General features: G+C 30.5%; 1 protein-coding gene across 1 annotated transcript in view; it reads left to right on the forward strand.

Annotated features, from left to right (window-relative positions):
- The first annotated feature begins 638 nt into the window (after nt 1–638).
- LOC142224265 (uncharacterized) overlaps nt 639–17,218 on the forward strand; it is a 196,271-nt gene continuing 179,691 nt past the window's right edge. The window contains exon 1 of the mRNA XM_075294036.1: nt 639–1,560. The gene's annotated coding sequence lies outside the window, so the exon portion shown is untranslated. The remainder of the gene's footprint in view (nt 1,561–17,218) is intronic.

Genomic DNA, 17,218 nt, shown 5'->3' on the forward strand with positions numbered 1-17,218 from the left:
AACATTTTTGGAAGTGTTTTTAAAGTCATGCCTTTAGAAGAACTTCCAAATTTTTTTGCTGGGTTAACTATTGAATTTCCCAATTAAAAATTTAATTGAGTTTTGCGATCAACTTCAATTAATTTTTTAACTGAATAAATTAAATACTTAAAAAATCAATTAAGTTTTTAATCAAGAATACTTTTTATTTTATTTTAATCAAGAATACTTTTTATTTTGTGATTGATAAAATCATTTTTCCCGATTAAAGCAATTTCAACTAAAAATTAATTAGATAAATTAATTTCATGATTGAATCACAGAAAATTTTTTAATCAAAAACTAATTTTATATGGTTAAATTCTTTGAGTGTATGCAAGAGATACCTACATTTGCTCTTCTCACCTGAGGAAATGAGTAGGTTAAATTAAACGGTGTGGTGAAATTCACAGTGCTCTGCTACTCTTTATTTCTCAAGACACCTTAGCAGTTGTTATAAGGTAAACCGTATCTTTTGGAGCACAAACACACACACGCGCTCGTTTACACTTACCTGGCAAACACACAACAACCATTGCTTGTATTTCAGCCAAGATATGCCTTGCCTTGGCAATTGAAAAGAAAGCAACATCTTTGGTTTCTCAGTTCTTCGACGACTGCTGAACGTGTTGGTTGTGCGTGGCAAACGAAACGGAAACGGTTAATGTCTTTGAAAGACGAATGCGCTTGTGTTGTTGCCGTGATCAAATGTAAACTTGCCGAGTGGTGAAGAATTGAAATAAAAACAAACGTAAATGTTTAGACAAGTGATTTAAATTGCGATTAAATTGGAATTGCTGAAGCAAAAGAAATACATAAAGAAGGTTTCAAATAAGAGAAAAGAAATTACTACATCCATTGCACATTGAATAACCCTGAGTTTCCCAGTGCTTAGTTTTTCCTTCACCACCGAAAAAAAGAAGGAGTTTTTATGCAAACAGTTGTTATCTGCTGCTAGCCCAAAACCAGTGATCGAACAACAACAACAACCCCAGAAAAAAAACATCATTCAATGTCCGCAAAAGAAAAATCATTGTGAAAACAAGTTTCCTTTTAAAGTCAACAGGGAGAAAAAATACAACAACAACAAAAATTAAGTACCCATGAAAAAAGTTTGTGTGAAGAAGCGCAACAGCAGTAACCGCAAATTGAAAGAAGCTATATTTTTGGAGTAAGCCAAGGCAAATTGCAAAAAAATTATATTGTGGCTATAAATAAAAAGAAGTCTTAGCTAAGAGACTATTTTCTCGTATCTGTGAATGTGTGTGTTAGTTTGAGTGTCTCTGTCAGAGTGTGTATTTGTATGTTTTCAATATGAATGATGGTACAGGAAAAGCTTGAGAAAAAATAAACAAATCTCTAAGATAGTCTAACAATTCTGAGTTGTGAACAAGAATATCAACAAGAGCTTCTTCAAACAAGGACTTATTTCATCGAATCGAATAGAAAAACCCCCCATTCGACAAATCAAAGTGGATTTAATTTTCTAAAGTGGATTACTTAACAATCGACGACTACAGTAGAGGCATAGAATATAAAAAGGTAAGCTATTTTTATTAAAAATTATTTTTAGTAAATCTGTAAGGGGTCTAAAGAAATGTGGCATTGTGTCATAAAAGGGGGGGGGGGGGGTAGCTCCGAAGTGATCGGTTACGGTGAGGGCAGAAAGTCCCGTGTTATAAAAATTAAAATAGAAATAGAAATTAGACACATTCCAGCAAAAAAGCGTCGCCTAAATAGTAATGAAAATGTTCTTTTTGGATCCGGAAGTGGTGCAAAATTGAAGCAGTGAATTTAACATGGGATTGTCATAGCACGGATGTCCACAATTTCAACAGCCGTTGCACTGAATTTGAATCATGCATCTGAATTCAGTGTTTTGGATGTGAATTAAAAAAATTTGTGATAAGAACTTCCTGTGTACTTAAAATAAAGAACATTTTTGGGAGGACATGTTAGGATGTGCTTTCAAAGAAGAACCTCCATTTTTTTTTTTTTTTGGATAGTATGAGATACTATCCAAAAAAAGCAAAAAAAGAGTCGCCAAAAAAAGTAATGAAAATGTTCTTTTTGGATCCGGAAGTGGTGCAAAATTGACGCAGAAGCGATGAATTTTACATGGGCTTGTCATAGGACGGAAGTCCTGCATTTCTACAGCCGTTGCACTGAATTTGCATCACTTCTTTAGGTGTACTCCAAATTCAATGTTTTGGATCTAAATTAAAAAAATTCTGTGATATTTTATCAAATAAATAATTTATATAATTTTTTATAATTTTTAATGGATTTTAACGCCTGTAGGAAACGTTTATCAAATATTTCCAAAATTCACAATTTTTTCATATTGGATTTAGCATTTTTTTCGACAAAACTTAAATGATTTCTACCATTTTATGAATTCTTACTCTGTTTTTAACCTATTTGAAACAAAAAAAGTAAAAATTACCCATTAAAAGTATGAAAAAACCAAGGTATAAAAAATTGTATTAAAAGAACTTCCTGGGTAATTAAAATAAAGAACATCATTGGGAGTGCATCTTCTGGAAGTGCTTTTAAAGTTGTGCTTTTGGAAGAACTTCCAAATTTTTTTGCTGGGAAGTTAAGCATCCAACAAACAAAGCGTCGTCAAAAAAAGTATTGAAATTATTCGTTTTCGATGTGGATGTGATGTAAAAGTGGCAAAATTGAATTTGTCATTTATCGGGTGTGATGTTTTCTATGTAAATTAAAAAATTCTATAATATTTAACCAAATAAATAATTTTTATTATTTTTAATAAATTTTAACACTTGTTTGAAATCTTTGAGGTTGGATACTTTTAAAACCTCTCAAGTTTTCTAGAAAAGATTTAGAACTTTTAGAATCAAAAAGTTTAATTTATATTTTGGATGTTAATTCATAACTTGCGTATTTGATTTGGATTCAAACAACCAAAAAAAGTGGACCCACCGTGGAAGAAAATATGTTGAAAGAAAATATTGGATTTAAAAATTGTTAAAATGTCTTTAGCGCCGTACGAAGTTCAAGACAGTTACAATTTTAGTAAAATTTATTAATTTGAAAGACTTATGAACTAAATTTTAGCAAACTTCTGCCATTTAGGAAAATAAGAACTATTAAATTTTTTAGTAAAATTGTGCACTATATTTGTATACAACTTTTTTTCTTATTTTTAGTTCACGTCATTAAAGTTAGCAAACAATTATTCTAATAAGGAGCATTTACTCATATTGTGCTAAATTTAACTAAAATCAACTAATCTTCATGAACTAAAATAAAGTTCAGTTGGCATTAGAGCCCCTTTTTTCTGGGTGAAGGTACAATTTATTCCAATATGATTTTCATAGGAAACTATTGGTATTGATATTAAGGCTTTATAAACTCAATACTAATACCATTCAACGAAATATTAAAATTTCAAACTTAATTAAACATAAGAAAAAAGTGAACTCTAAAAGCAATTTAATTTTTTTTATCATAGAAATTATTATATTTTAGTTCAAATTTCTCCAATATGAGAAAGTTCCCAGCAAAAAAAGCATCATAGTGAAAAACTTCTTTTTGGATCCGGAAGTAGTGCAAAATTGGCGCAGAAACGATGAATTTAACATGGGCTTTTCATAGGACGGATGCCCACCATTTCAACAGCCGTTGCACTGAATTTGCATCACTTTTTAAGGAGTGAGGCGAATTCAGTGTTTTGGTTACGAATTAAGAAATTTTGTGATATTTTGATAAATAAATAATGTTTTCAATTTTTTATGATTCTAAGACATTCTAACACTTGTCTTGTGTTTGACCTCAAATATTTTCAAAAATTATCAATTTTTCTGCACTTAGCATTTTTTTTCGGTAAAATTTAAATAAATTGTTCCATTTTATTCTTTCTTACTGCGTTTTTAACCTATTTAGAACAAAAAAAGTTTAAATTACCCATTAAAAATATGCCAAAAAAGCGACTTATAAAAAATTATTCAAATGAACTTCCTGTGCAGTTAAAATAAAGAACATCTATGGGAGGACATTTTTGGAAGTGCTTTTAATGCTGTGCCTTTAGAGGAACTTCCAATTGTTTTGCTGGGTTTCCTTGACATTACTAATTATTTGGGTACTTTCATTAAACGAACTTAAAAACGGACGAAAACTTATTCACATATGAAACCGAAAGATTTTTTAATTTCGTATTTCCAACAAAATTGTTCGGATTTTCTTAAAATTTTTACATTTCAACACAAATAGGCCACTCTTGATCATTTCGTATGGTACTAAAGTAATTTTTGCAATTTCGAACTCCAAATTTTTCCCTCCAAATTATTCGTGAGAAGCAATAATTATGTCTAATAATTTTCTTAAATATTTGTTATTTATATTATATCGGCGTTTATTTAAACTAAAATCTAAAACTATAGCCAAAATCAATCTACCAAAATTTAGAGAAAATTTAATCACAAAACTACCAAACAAAAAAATTCTTATTTTTTTTAACTTTTATTTTATTTTTATAGAAAAATTTTTCAACATTTTATTTTTATACACAATTTTCTCAAAATTTTATTTCTATAGAAAATGTTGTCAAAGTTTTATTTCAATAGAAAATTTTTCTCAAAATTTTATTTTTATAGAAAAGTTTCTCAAAATTTCGAGAAAATTTTAACACAAAACTACCAAACAAAAAATTCTTATTCTTATTTCTATACAAATTTTTTTCAAACATTTTATTTTTATACACAACTCCAAATGTTTCCTTCAAACTACGAAATTTTCATTAACATGTGAGACGCAATAATTATGTCTAATAATTTTCTTAAATATTTTTTATTTATATTTTTTATTTATATCGGCGTTTAGTTAAACTAAAATCTAAAACTCCAGCCAAAATCAATCTACCAAAATTTGGAGAAAAATTTATCACAAAACTACCAAACAAAAAAATTCTTATTTTGCTAACTTTTATTTTATTTCTATAGAATTATTTTCAACATTTTATTTTTATACACAATTTTCTCAACATTTTATTTTTATAGAAAATTTACCCGAATTTTGTTTCTAAAAAATTTTTTAATATTTTTAATAAATTTTTGATTAAATTTTTCTATAAAAAATTTTTCACAAAATTTTATTTTTTATATAATGTTGTCAAAATTTTAGTTCTATAGATAATTTTCCCAAAATTTTATTTCCATATAAAATTTTCTCAAAATTGTATTTCTATAGAAAATTTTTTCAAAATTTTATTTTTGTAGAAAATTTTCTCAAAACTTTATTTAGAAATTTTGGTCAAAATTTTATTTTTATACAAATTTGTTCTAAAATTTTATTTCTATAGAACATTTTCTCAATTTTTTTTCTAGTGGAGGAGGAATATTTTGCAAAATCTACAAAAATATCAATTTACCAATTTATCAAACAATTAAAAATCTACCCTTTTTGTACCCAACTGTCACTGCACGCAGAGAAAGAATATGATCACCTCCTAAAGCAAAATGCCATACATAAAATGATTGTTAAAATCAGATACATAGCGTCCGATGAAAAAACATGGTTGCGACAAACATGTTACATATTCACCGCCCAAAAACAACAATTTGCTCTAGGAGGAGATCGTATTCTCTGGGAGTGTGTTTGAGTGGAAGCAATTTAAATAAAATTTCTAAAATCTACACTGAAAAAAGTTATAGGACATGCATCTTAACAACACTAATTTTGACAATTCATAAGTCAAGAAGATTTACAGGTATAATATTTACAGTATTTTAATAAATAAAATAAAAAATTAAGCCGATAGCCTTGTAGCTAGTGCTTTAATGTTTATTATAGTTTTTATAATTGTAATAAATAATGAATTAATAAATAAAATAAAAAACAAAGTGAAAATTTTTATAAATAAAAAAATATATTTTTTTTTATCAAAATTAACAATTGTTCGAATTTACTTTAAATATACTGCATATACTCCTTACACACAAACCACCATTACTTTATTGTGAAACGTAATTTTTGATCCAAAAGTTTTTCTTTTTTACTGCAACAATAAAAGATCTACAACTTTTCCGAAGAAAATAAATTATATTGAAATGAACACATCAAAAAATACTGTTCCAGACTTGTGCTTAATATTCAGACCACAAGAACTTTGGGGTTGTTATATATAAAACATATTTTTTACTAAGTATTTACAATGGATTTATTTTTTTATTGGCTTCATGTCATATATAAAATTATTTCGTTGTAAACATTTAATATAGAACTAAGCAATGCCGGAAACGACCGTGGTGCAATGGTTAGCATGACCGCCTTGCCTACACCAAAAACTTTTTCAGCGGTGAATTATCCCCTCTCATTAATGCTGGTGACATTTCTGAGTGTTTCCTACATCCAGAGAAGGAATATGATCAAATCAAACATGTTTTAAGAGCAAAATGTTATTTTTGGGTGGTGACCATGTAACATGGTTTTCGCAACCATGTTATTTTCTCGGAAATCATGTATCTGATTTCGGCAAGCAGGTTATATTTGACGAGAAAATAACATTTTAGTGACAAACATGTTACATGGTCACCATACAAAAATAACATTTTGCTCTTGAAACATGTTTGAGGTGATCATATTCCTTCTCTGCGTGTAGCTTCTCTAAGTAGTTCCACTGCAATGTGGAACGCCGGCAAACTCGGCTATAAAAAGGAGGGCCTTGTTATTGACCTTAACATGGAATCGAGCAGCACTCAGTGATAAGAGAGAAGTTGACCAATGTAGTATCACAATGGACTGAATAGTGAACCTAAAACATCGGGCTGCCACTTAACCTGACCTAAGCAATGCTGAACATCCTTTCCAAAATATGGGAAAATCAAAATTATTGCAATAACGTAAACAATTTTTTGAAAAATCTTCCAAAAAAAAAAAAAATAACAACAGGAAATTGTTGAAAATCAGGCCTAAATAAAATCTTCCTAAATTCATCATTTGCACTACCAAAGAAATGCCTTGAATAACATATATATGAATTATAATTATTTAATAATTTAAAAAAAAATTAAAATTGAAAATTTGTGGTTTGCATTTTTATTAGAAATTTTAAACTTTTTCAAGCTTAAGATCCTAGCAGTCAAAGCTTATAATTATATGTATAATTTTATTGTAAATGTAATTAATTAATAAATAAATAAGTAAATAAACTTTTTATACATTTATTACTATTCTATATATGATTTATTTCTTTAAAATAATTTGCCGCTCGTAGGGATCTTTAAATCTTACTCGTTGTGTTCAGGGGGCATCGATAGGCTTGGTGGGGAGATTTGATTTACTTGTCCCCAAACACACCACCATTAACTGTTTCTTTGTTAGTTTCCTTATTGTTGTTGGTTTAGTTGCACTGGTTCAGACCAGCTGTCATGTGGGCCTTATATATTTCTTTTGTTGTTATTTTTGTTGGCTCCACTCTCACCACATTACAATACCAACAAAGCTGTTACTGTCGTTACTGCCGTTGTTTGGTTTTACTCACTTCATTTCACCTCATAGGTGTATATATTTGTTTTTGTTGTGCTCCTAAGATCTCTTCTCAACCATGCGAGCAAACAATATTTTCACATATGCAAAACTTGACCAAATACGAACGGCAACAACAACAACAAAAACGTTAGAAGTATGACAAACTATGAGATAAGTTGAATGGTTTGCCAGAGAGGTTAACTACAAAAAAAATACAACAAAGTTTGCCAAGAACCAAAGAGCAAAACAAAAACCAAGAAAAACAAATTTGCATAATATGTGTATTCGAGTAATAATTGTGCTTCGTATTATTGTTGTTACTGTTATTCTAATGGAAGTTAGGTTTCTAACCGTTTGCTGGAAACTAGTTTAAAATATCGCATTTTGTTTGTGAATTGGTCGGATGTACTCGTAGCCCAGCAAAGAATACTTCAGTAGTTTGAGTTTAGTTGCGCTTTTTGGTATACAATAAAGTAGGCAGTGCATCCACACTACATGAATCGCTGGCAATAACGTAAACGAGTAATCAAACTATTATATGACCATTCGTTTACGTTATTGCAACCAATTCATGCAGTATAGATGCATGAAAGGTAGTGCTCTTTTCCTTCACGCCAATAATGCTATACTCAAGATTATATATCACTTCTGAGCAACATTTCTATTAAAATGAGCAATTATATCAGCGCTATGTAGAAGCTGCTCCAAATAGGGACATCGCCCACAAAAATCAGCGCTGATTGTAAGTTGGTTGGTATTGCCTCCCTCCCTTACAATCCTGCTGAAATAGTGCTCCATTTTTTGCTGAGAGATAGTTTTACAACGAGAAGACATTAAAATTGGAAGTAAAAACTTCTGGTTACATTTTATTTTATATCATAAATAGGTTTTATTGAATATTTACGTTTTAAAGAAGATTTTGTATCGAAATTGTGGACTGACAATATAAAAATGCACTGAAAAAAACGCATACTCGGTTCCAAAGATTTTGTCTTTACTTTAAAAAATTTGGTATTGATTCCGAGCCAAAGAAGCGGAGAATACAAGTAAGGATACTTTTAAGACACAATTCTCTTTTAATTTTAGGTTTTGTGTACTTGCTTCTAGGAAGCAAATTTTAATTTTTCGCTTTCTCAGCGTTTTTTCTTCATATGCTATCAAAGTCCTTTAAAAACGAGTTAACGGCAACTTTATTTTCCAAATTAGGACTTGACTTCCAGTAGAAATTATGCTATGTTTGAAGTAAAAAACTTCTTTAAAATAAAGTTTTGAAAAACATGTCCTATATTTGAACGATTTTTTGCTTTGTTGTCAAGATGCAAAAAGACAACAAATTTAAAGACAATTTCATTAAATTTAAAGAATTTTTCTGAATTATTAAAGTCAAGTTGACCTTAGCCTATAAATTTTTTCTTTCATGTTAAGATACCCATTTTTAAGTCAAATCACTTAATTATAAGGACAATACGACTTCATTGAAAAGTTTATCGACTTTTGGACAAGGAAAATAACTTTATTTGAGAGAAATGCGTCTTCTATGCTAAGCAAAATTTGTATTCGTATTTTAAAGACATGAAATCTTTGACCTCACGACAACATTTTTTTCAGTGTGATATGCACTACAAACAAAATGTTCATTAAAAAATTAGTGTTCTTTTCTCCTACATTTAGATAATGCGAAATCAATCCAGTGGATATTTAAAAAGATATCTACCGCCCTATACTGAAAAAAAAAATATTATCGTGAGTTGAGATTTCATGTCCTTAAAATACGAATGCGATTTTTGCTTAACATAGCTTTTTCCTTGTCCAAAAGTCGTTAAGCTTTTCAATGAAGTCGTTTGCCTTATTGTTAAGAGATTCGACTTAAAACTGGAAAATTTTGTTTGACTAAAGTCAACATCGCTTTAATAAATCTAAAAAATTCCTCAAACTTCAAACATAGCATAATTTCTATTTAACGTCGGGTCTGAATTTGGAAATTTATGTCGCCACGTTTTTAAAGGACTTTGACAGAACATGAGGGAATAAGCTGAAACAACGAATGCATTAAAAATTGTTTCCCAGTTCGCAAAAATCAAATTTAAAAGTAAATTGGGTCGTAAAGTATCCTCACTTCAGTTCTCCGCTTCTTTGGCTCGAAATCAATACCAAAATCATTAGTGTAAAGACAAAATCTGTGGAACCGGGCATGCTTTTTTTGAGTGTATACAATTGATTGCCTCTGATCCGATTGTGTACCAATTCTGGACTCAAAAAGTATTAAATCCTTAATTCCCAATTTTGTAGGATTGACGCGACATCTAACTTTACAGTTGCTTTGCTATGTGTCAATTGAATTTTTGTGAAATAATACACAAAACGTTAAAAAATACGTGTTTATTTTTATTGAACTACATTATGGAATTAAAAATATATGCTATACTGAAATAGAAATAAAAAATACGTGGAAACATGCAATGATGTATTGTTTGTCGAAAAGATTATTGCATGTGGACTATAGAGAAAAAATATTTTCTAAACTATATCCTTTGCTAAAATAGCAAACGTTTTGTCTGCTAATTTGTAAACGTGATTCCGCTAGTACATAATTTAGCTTTGTTGAAACAGTCAAAAAACTGTAAAAAAATATTACAGTAAACATCAACAGCCGATTTTGCAGAAGTAAAAATATGTTTTCTTATTCCCGTTCAAACGATATTATTCTCTCCGATTCTATTTTCCATTTCCTTATACTGCTGTGTTCCTGACTCATCCTGGTTCCTGACCTATTATATTCCTGCTATCACCATGTTCCTGATTCCTGCTATCACCATGTTCCTGTAATAACTCCCATTCAAACGATATTATTCTCTCCGATTCTATTTTCCATTTCCTTATACTGCTGTGTTCCTGATTCATCGTGGTTCCTGACTTGCAATTGCCTAAATTTCTTCCTTTCATCATACCTGTTATGCTCCTGTCCTTTACCGTCATTTCCTGTATCCGTTCCTGCTGTCCTTATTGCTGCTATCACCATGTTCCTAATTCATCCTAGTTCCTGACCCATAATTCCCTATATTCATCTCTCTCATCATACCCGTTATCTTCCTGCCCTTTAACCATACATAACAGGTTGGCTGATAATTCGCCGGTCTGACACATAGATGGCGCCGCTAGTATTAAATGCATATTGTTTTTATATAGTGCCAACCTTCAAATAATTCGTGTCAAAATTTGACGTCTGTAAGTCAATTAGTTTGTGAGATAGAGCGTCTTTTTGAAGCAACTTTTGTTATTGTGAAAAAAATGGAAAAAAAATGAATTTCGTGTTTTGATAAAATACTGTTTTCTGAAGGGGAAAAAATACGGTGGAAGCAAAAACTTGGCTTGATAATGAGTTTCCGGACTCTGCCCCAGGGAAATCAACAATAATTGATTGGTATGCAAAATTCAAGCGTGGTGAAATGAGCACGGAGGACGGTGAACGCCCGAAAGAGGTGGTTACCGGCGAAATCATCAAAAAAATCCACAAAATGATTTTGAATGACCGTAAAATGAAGTTGATCGAGATAGCAGAGGCCTTAAAGATATCCAAGGAACGTGTTGGTCATATCATTCATCAATATTTGGATATGCGGACGCTCTGTGCAAAATGGGTGCCGCGCGAGCTCACATTTGACCAAAAACAACAACGTGTTGATGATTCTGAGCGGTGTTTGCAGCTGTTAACTCGTAATATACCCCGAGTTTTACCGTCGATATGTGACAATGGATGAAACATGGCTCCATCACTATACTCCTGAGTCCAATCGACAGTCGGCTGAGTGGACAGCGACCGGTGAACCGTCTCCGTGGAAAGACTCAAAAGTCCGCTGGCAAAGTAATGGCCTCTGTTTTTTGCGATGCGCATGGAATAATTTTTATCGATTATCTTGAGAAGGGAAAAACCATCAACAGTGACTATTATATGGCGTTATTGGAGCGTTTGAAGGTCGAAATCGCGGCAAAACGGCCCCATATGAAGAAGAAAAAAGTGTTGTTCCACCAAGACAACGCACCGTGGCACAAGTCATTGAGAACGATGGCACAAATTTATGAATTGGGCTTCGAATTGCTTCCCCACCCACCGTATTCTCCAGATCTGGCCCCAGCGACTTTTTCTTGTTCTCAGACTTCAAAAGGATGCTCGCAGGGAAAAAATTTGGCTACAATGAAGAGGTGATCGCCGAAACTGAAGCCTATTTTGAGGCAAAACCGAAGGAGTACTACCAAAATGGTATCAAAAACTTGGAAGGTCGTTATAATCGTTGTATCGCTCTTGAAGGGAACTATGTTGAATAATAAAAACAAATTTTGACAAAAAATTTGTTTTTCTTTGTTATACCAGCCAACCTGTTATCTTATTCCTGCTATTCAAACTTTCCTGCCTCGTCTAATACAACATCCATTCTGTTTCTGGTATCCTAGTTTTTCCGCAATGAATTTACTCCAGTATTTTCCTATTATCCCGATTTTCGTTATCACATTGTTCCTGCCTTATCTTACTATTGTTTTTTTGTATCCAATTATTAGTCCTAGTCCTGCCGATAAATCTTCTATTGTCCCTAAAAATTCTAAAATAGGTTATATAGGTATATTTTATTTTGTTTTATTTTTAATGTATTGTAAATGTGCATCATACTTTTTATTTTATTATAACCAGCTGGTTATTATGCCGTGTAAATAAAACAAAAAAAAACTTTCAATCAGAAATGCCAAATCCTCAAAATAAGTCTTAGCCTATATTTGAAGGATTTATGTCTTAAATGTAGAGATTCAATATTTCAGTTAATATAAGGACGATTTCTTTTCTTGTATATGCCTTTGAAATATGAACATATGACTTTAACGCAGGGGCCCACATTTAATGATCGTGTGCTAAATTTAAATTTTGTTCTAAAATTAAAGAACACATTTTACATCAAAGATTATTGTGTATTCAGTTTTAAGCCTTTTAATATTTCTTATTAAATAATTTTTTTCTTCAAAGTATTCATAATAAATAAATACTTTAATACAATTCGAACAAAAATGGAGTTAAAGAACCAATTACAATTGAAAACGTTCACAACTGACTGTATAAAAATATTGACCTAATTCTGTAAACATATTTAATTGATCCCTTTTTAACTCATTATCTTTTGACGTCATTTAAAAGAAAAAAACAACACTAACACAAAACTTCCATATCAGAATTCAGACATATTGCTCCAGAAATATTGGATATGTTTTTTTTTTTTGAAAAACACGTTAACTTTTAGTTATTTATAAATTAATAACTCAATAATAATAAATTTCAAGTTTAAATTGCATAATATTGCACAATTCAGTTTCATCATCAAATTAACCAGAACCAATTGGAAAAATTATTTGCATCAGAAAAAGCCCCAAAGTATTTAGTTCACAAATGAATCACAAGTTGTATGAATAATGATGTGGAATTTAAATTATTATTATTATTTTTTTTTTTGTGATATAAAAAAATTCACTCATATGTAAATTTTTAGAATCATTTAAAAAATATTTTATGAAATATTTTATCAAATATTTTTTTTAATACAATAGCTTGAACGATTAGTAATGAATAGCAAAATATAGTCATAATTCTCCAAATTTTCAAAAAAAAAAATATTTGCATAAGAAATGCGACATCAAATATTTTGACAATTTTTATTAACAAACAAAAGAATATACGACCCAATAAAAGAGAATAAAAGTGGTTTCTTTGTTATACATCATCTAAAATATATGGATATATAGCAAAATGTCTCTCATTATAGATAAAATAAAATCTAGATCAAATTCTTTTGTGAGTTTTTATTGTTTTACATGAATGAAGAAGATATCAAATAATTAGCACATAAACAATAGTGTCATTTTAAGGGCCGGTTTTATAGTTTTTTTTAATCTTTATTTGAATTAATTTTATTTTTTATGGTAAATCTCTAATGCTATTTGTCTTTAAAGTTTGCTTAGTTACTAAATATATACCGGGGATACAATAGACTAAATTCAAATTTTTTGGTACTTTGAGACGACATTTTATATCAGCAGAATGTATTCACATTGTCGATTTCTTTCCCATCTACTGCAATTATATCGTTGTTGGTCTGAATAATATGCATGATTAGTGTTACCGTTGTGACAATGCCGGGTCAAATATACTACTTTTTTAAGAATTTGATACTTTTATGCCACTTTTTACAATTCTGTGCCACCTTTCCTTGGGTTTATTTAAATCTAAGAATTTTATAGAAAAAAAAATCCACTTGATTCGTAATTGTTTGTACTAAAGTGTGAAACGTTTTCAAAATTAGTATGTCACTTTTTATTGCGAGTGACAGAAATTCTCAACGGTAACACTATATTCAAAAAAAAGTTTACTTGGAGTCAACGATTTTGACTCTCCTTAAGGATTGATTCCCAGCCAAAGATGCGGTTTTTTAAATAAAAACTTAGCTTAGGTCAGGTTAGGTTAAAGTGGCAGACCGATTAAGTTTCAGGCTCACTTAGACTATTCAGTCCATTGTGATACTACATTAACTAAAAGTACCTATTACATATGGGCACTTCTAGTTTTAACCGCTGAATTTCTCCATTATTTCCTTCTGTTGAACCAACCAGATTGTTCTAAAAACATTAGCAGACTTAAATAGTCTGCTAATGTTTTTAGAACAATCTGGTAAATAGTTAACGTTTTCCAGGTCCGCCAGTAATCTAAAGATATATGCCCCTAAAATTTGCTTACGCCTTACACAAAATGCAGACACTCATACAAGACGTGTTTAATTGATTCCTTTTCCTCCGCATCATGACAGCTCATGCAATAGTCATTATACTTATCGCCAATAATTTTTGCAAAATCGCCTGTCAGGCATCGACCCGTTATAGCAGATATCTGACGTCTCGAGAACACTAGCATTTTTAGGTTAGGTTAGGTTAGGTGGCAGCCCGATGTATCAGGCTCACTTAGACTATTTAGTCCATTGTGATACCACATTGGTGAACTTCTCTCTTACCACTGAGTGCTGCCCGATTCCATGTTAAGCTCAATGACAAGGGACCTCCTTTTTATTGCCGAGTCCGAACGGCGTTCCACATTGCAGTGAAACCACTTAGAGAAGCCTTGAACCCCTCAGAAATGTCACCAGCTTACTGAGGTGGTATAATCCACCGCTGAAAAACTTTTTGGTGTTCGGTCGAAGCAGGAATCGAACCCACGACTTTGTGTATGCAATGCGGGCATGCTAACCATTGCACCACGGTGGCTCCATATCTAGTGTGCGGTTTAAGTTTAAACTGGGCCATATTTGCTTGGTGTCGTTACAAACCTTGTAATTCTTCCATCGAACATTTGCCATGATAACAGACTTCTCACGCAGTAAGAGCTTGCAGGTAGCCAAAGGCATACCAACAGATTCTAGTTCCCCTGGAATATGTAAGGTAGGCCCTAGCCTTGCTAACTCATCCGCTTCGTAGTTCCCCGGTATATTCCTATGGCCGGGCACCCATATTCGGTGAATATTGTAGTGCTCAGCCATCTCATTGAGAGATTTGCGGCAGTCGATGGCCGTTTTCGATTTAAGGAACACAGAGTCCAAGGATTTTATTGCAAGTTGACTATCTGAGTATAATTAATGCCAACATTTTTTGGAACATTACTTCTCTACTGCTTCTAAAAAAATCTGGCCTTAAATCTAGAATCAATACAAATATAATTCGGATTTATCGAATTTTCATTTTCTTTTCGCGGTATATTAATAAAGCTGTTCACTTACAAACAAATGCCAGTTTAAAAATCCAAATTATAACGGATACTTCAAAGTAAAAAAATTGTTCATTAAAAAAACAACTTTAAACCAAAGATGCTAAATCCTCAAAATAAGTCTCAGTCTATATTTGAAGCGTTTTTATCTTAAATCTAAATATTCAATATTTCAGTTCATTTAAGGACGATTTGTTTAAATCAAAAATGTATTTTTTTGGTTTAAACAAAATTTTCCCTAGTTCAAAGACATATGACTTTAATGGAGCGACGCAAATTTACAAAATTTGTGTCCTAAATTTAATGAAAAAAAAATTTTTTTTGAAGCCAAGATTATAAAATTTATTTGAACTAAAATTTCATTATTTTAAGGATATTTGTCCCTGATATATTGTAAATTGCGCATCCTAAAATTTAGGTTGCATAATTGTTAATATCACGTAAATATGTTTTTCAGTGTATGCATGACTTTTGTTTTTGGGTATTTATTGACATTGCAACACTCGCCAAATATTTCTCATATACAAAATTTGTGTCCCAAAATGAAAAAAAAAATTGTGAAGCCAAGATTATAAAATTTATTTTAACTAAAATTTCATTATTTTAAGGATATTTGTCCCTGATATATTGTAAATTGCGCATCCTAAAATTTAGGTTGCATAATTTTTAATAGCACGTAAATATTTTTTTCAGTGTTTTTGGGTATTTATTGACATTGCAACACTCGCCTAATATTTCTCATGCACAAGACGATAAATGTCGTCGGCGTAACCAACGTCATAAAGGCTTCCTTGCACCCCCCAGGCCTATGGAAATTCGAAGTACCCAGCTATGAAACATAAGTATAGTCAGGCTTGTGTAGATTGGTATCTGGCATTTTCTTTTCTAAAACATAATAATACACAGAAAGAAATTTCAAGAAAATTTTTCCAATTAAAATTTTAATAGAGTTTAAAAAAATATTCAATTAAAAGTTTAATTGATTCAACAAATTTTTTAATTGAAACTAAAATCAATCACAAAAAATAATAGTATCAATTAATGTTTTAATTGGATCAATTAATTAATAGTATCAATTAATGTTTTAATAGGATCAATTAATTTTTAATTGATACTAACATTTCTGTGATTGAACACATTTCAGTTAAAAAATTAATTGGATCAATTAATTTCGTGGTTGAATCAGAAAAAAAATTGTTGTGTACCAATTACTTAATATTCATGTCCAATAAACACGTATAAAATTTGTAATAATATGTAGATTAATTAATTTGCCCGAAAAACCAACCGGCATTGATATCAGACTAACAAAACAAACTATGTTTTTCCTTTCTTAAAAACGCCGTATTTTACAAAATTTTTGCTGTTATATTATATATATGTTCGTTAACCTTATATGAATGTTCAAATGTAATAATAAAATTATAGCAGGTCTCAAAACGTGATAGAATCCAAATTAAAAACAATGCAAATATAAACAAAATAATTCTAGAACAAAAACAAACATTTTAAAGAATTACAATAAAATAAACTTTACAATATAAATGTATGGTATGTACTGATATAATTATGGAATGTAAGTTTTTTTAAATAAAAAGTACCTAAAAATATTTACTGATTCATCAAAACAAACTCCCAACATTCACACCAAAATTATGTACTAAAACTTTCTATACATACTTTTTTTTTTGGGAAAATAATTTCTATTCCAACGACTCGTGAATGCATATTTTCGTGTGTAATTAAAAAAATTACATGAATGTAAAATTTAAAAAAAAAAAAAATAAAAATAAACGATGAAACCACATACAAACTACATAAGCCCATCGAAAAAACTTTCTTCCCTATGTGCGCTGTGCACTATGCTACTATCACCATTAAAACATTAAACTATAAAATCGACAAAAGATTCAACAAACC

The sequence above is a fragment of the Haematobia irritans genome, chromosome 2 (genome assembly GCF_050003625.1).
Source record: "Haematobia irritans isolate KBUSLIRL chromosome 2, ASM5000362v1, whole genome shotgun sequence".
Lineage (NCBI taxonomy): Eukaryota > Metazoa > Arthropoda > Insecta > Diptera > Muscidae > Haematobia > Haematobia irritans.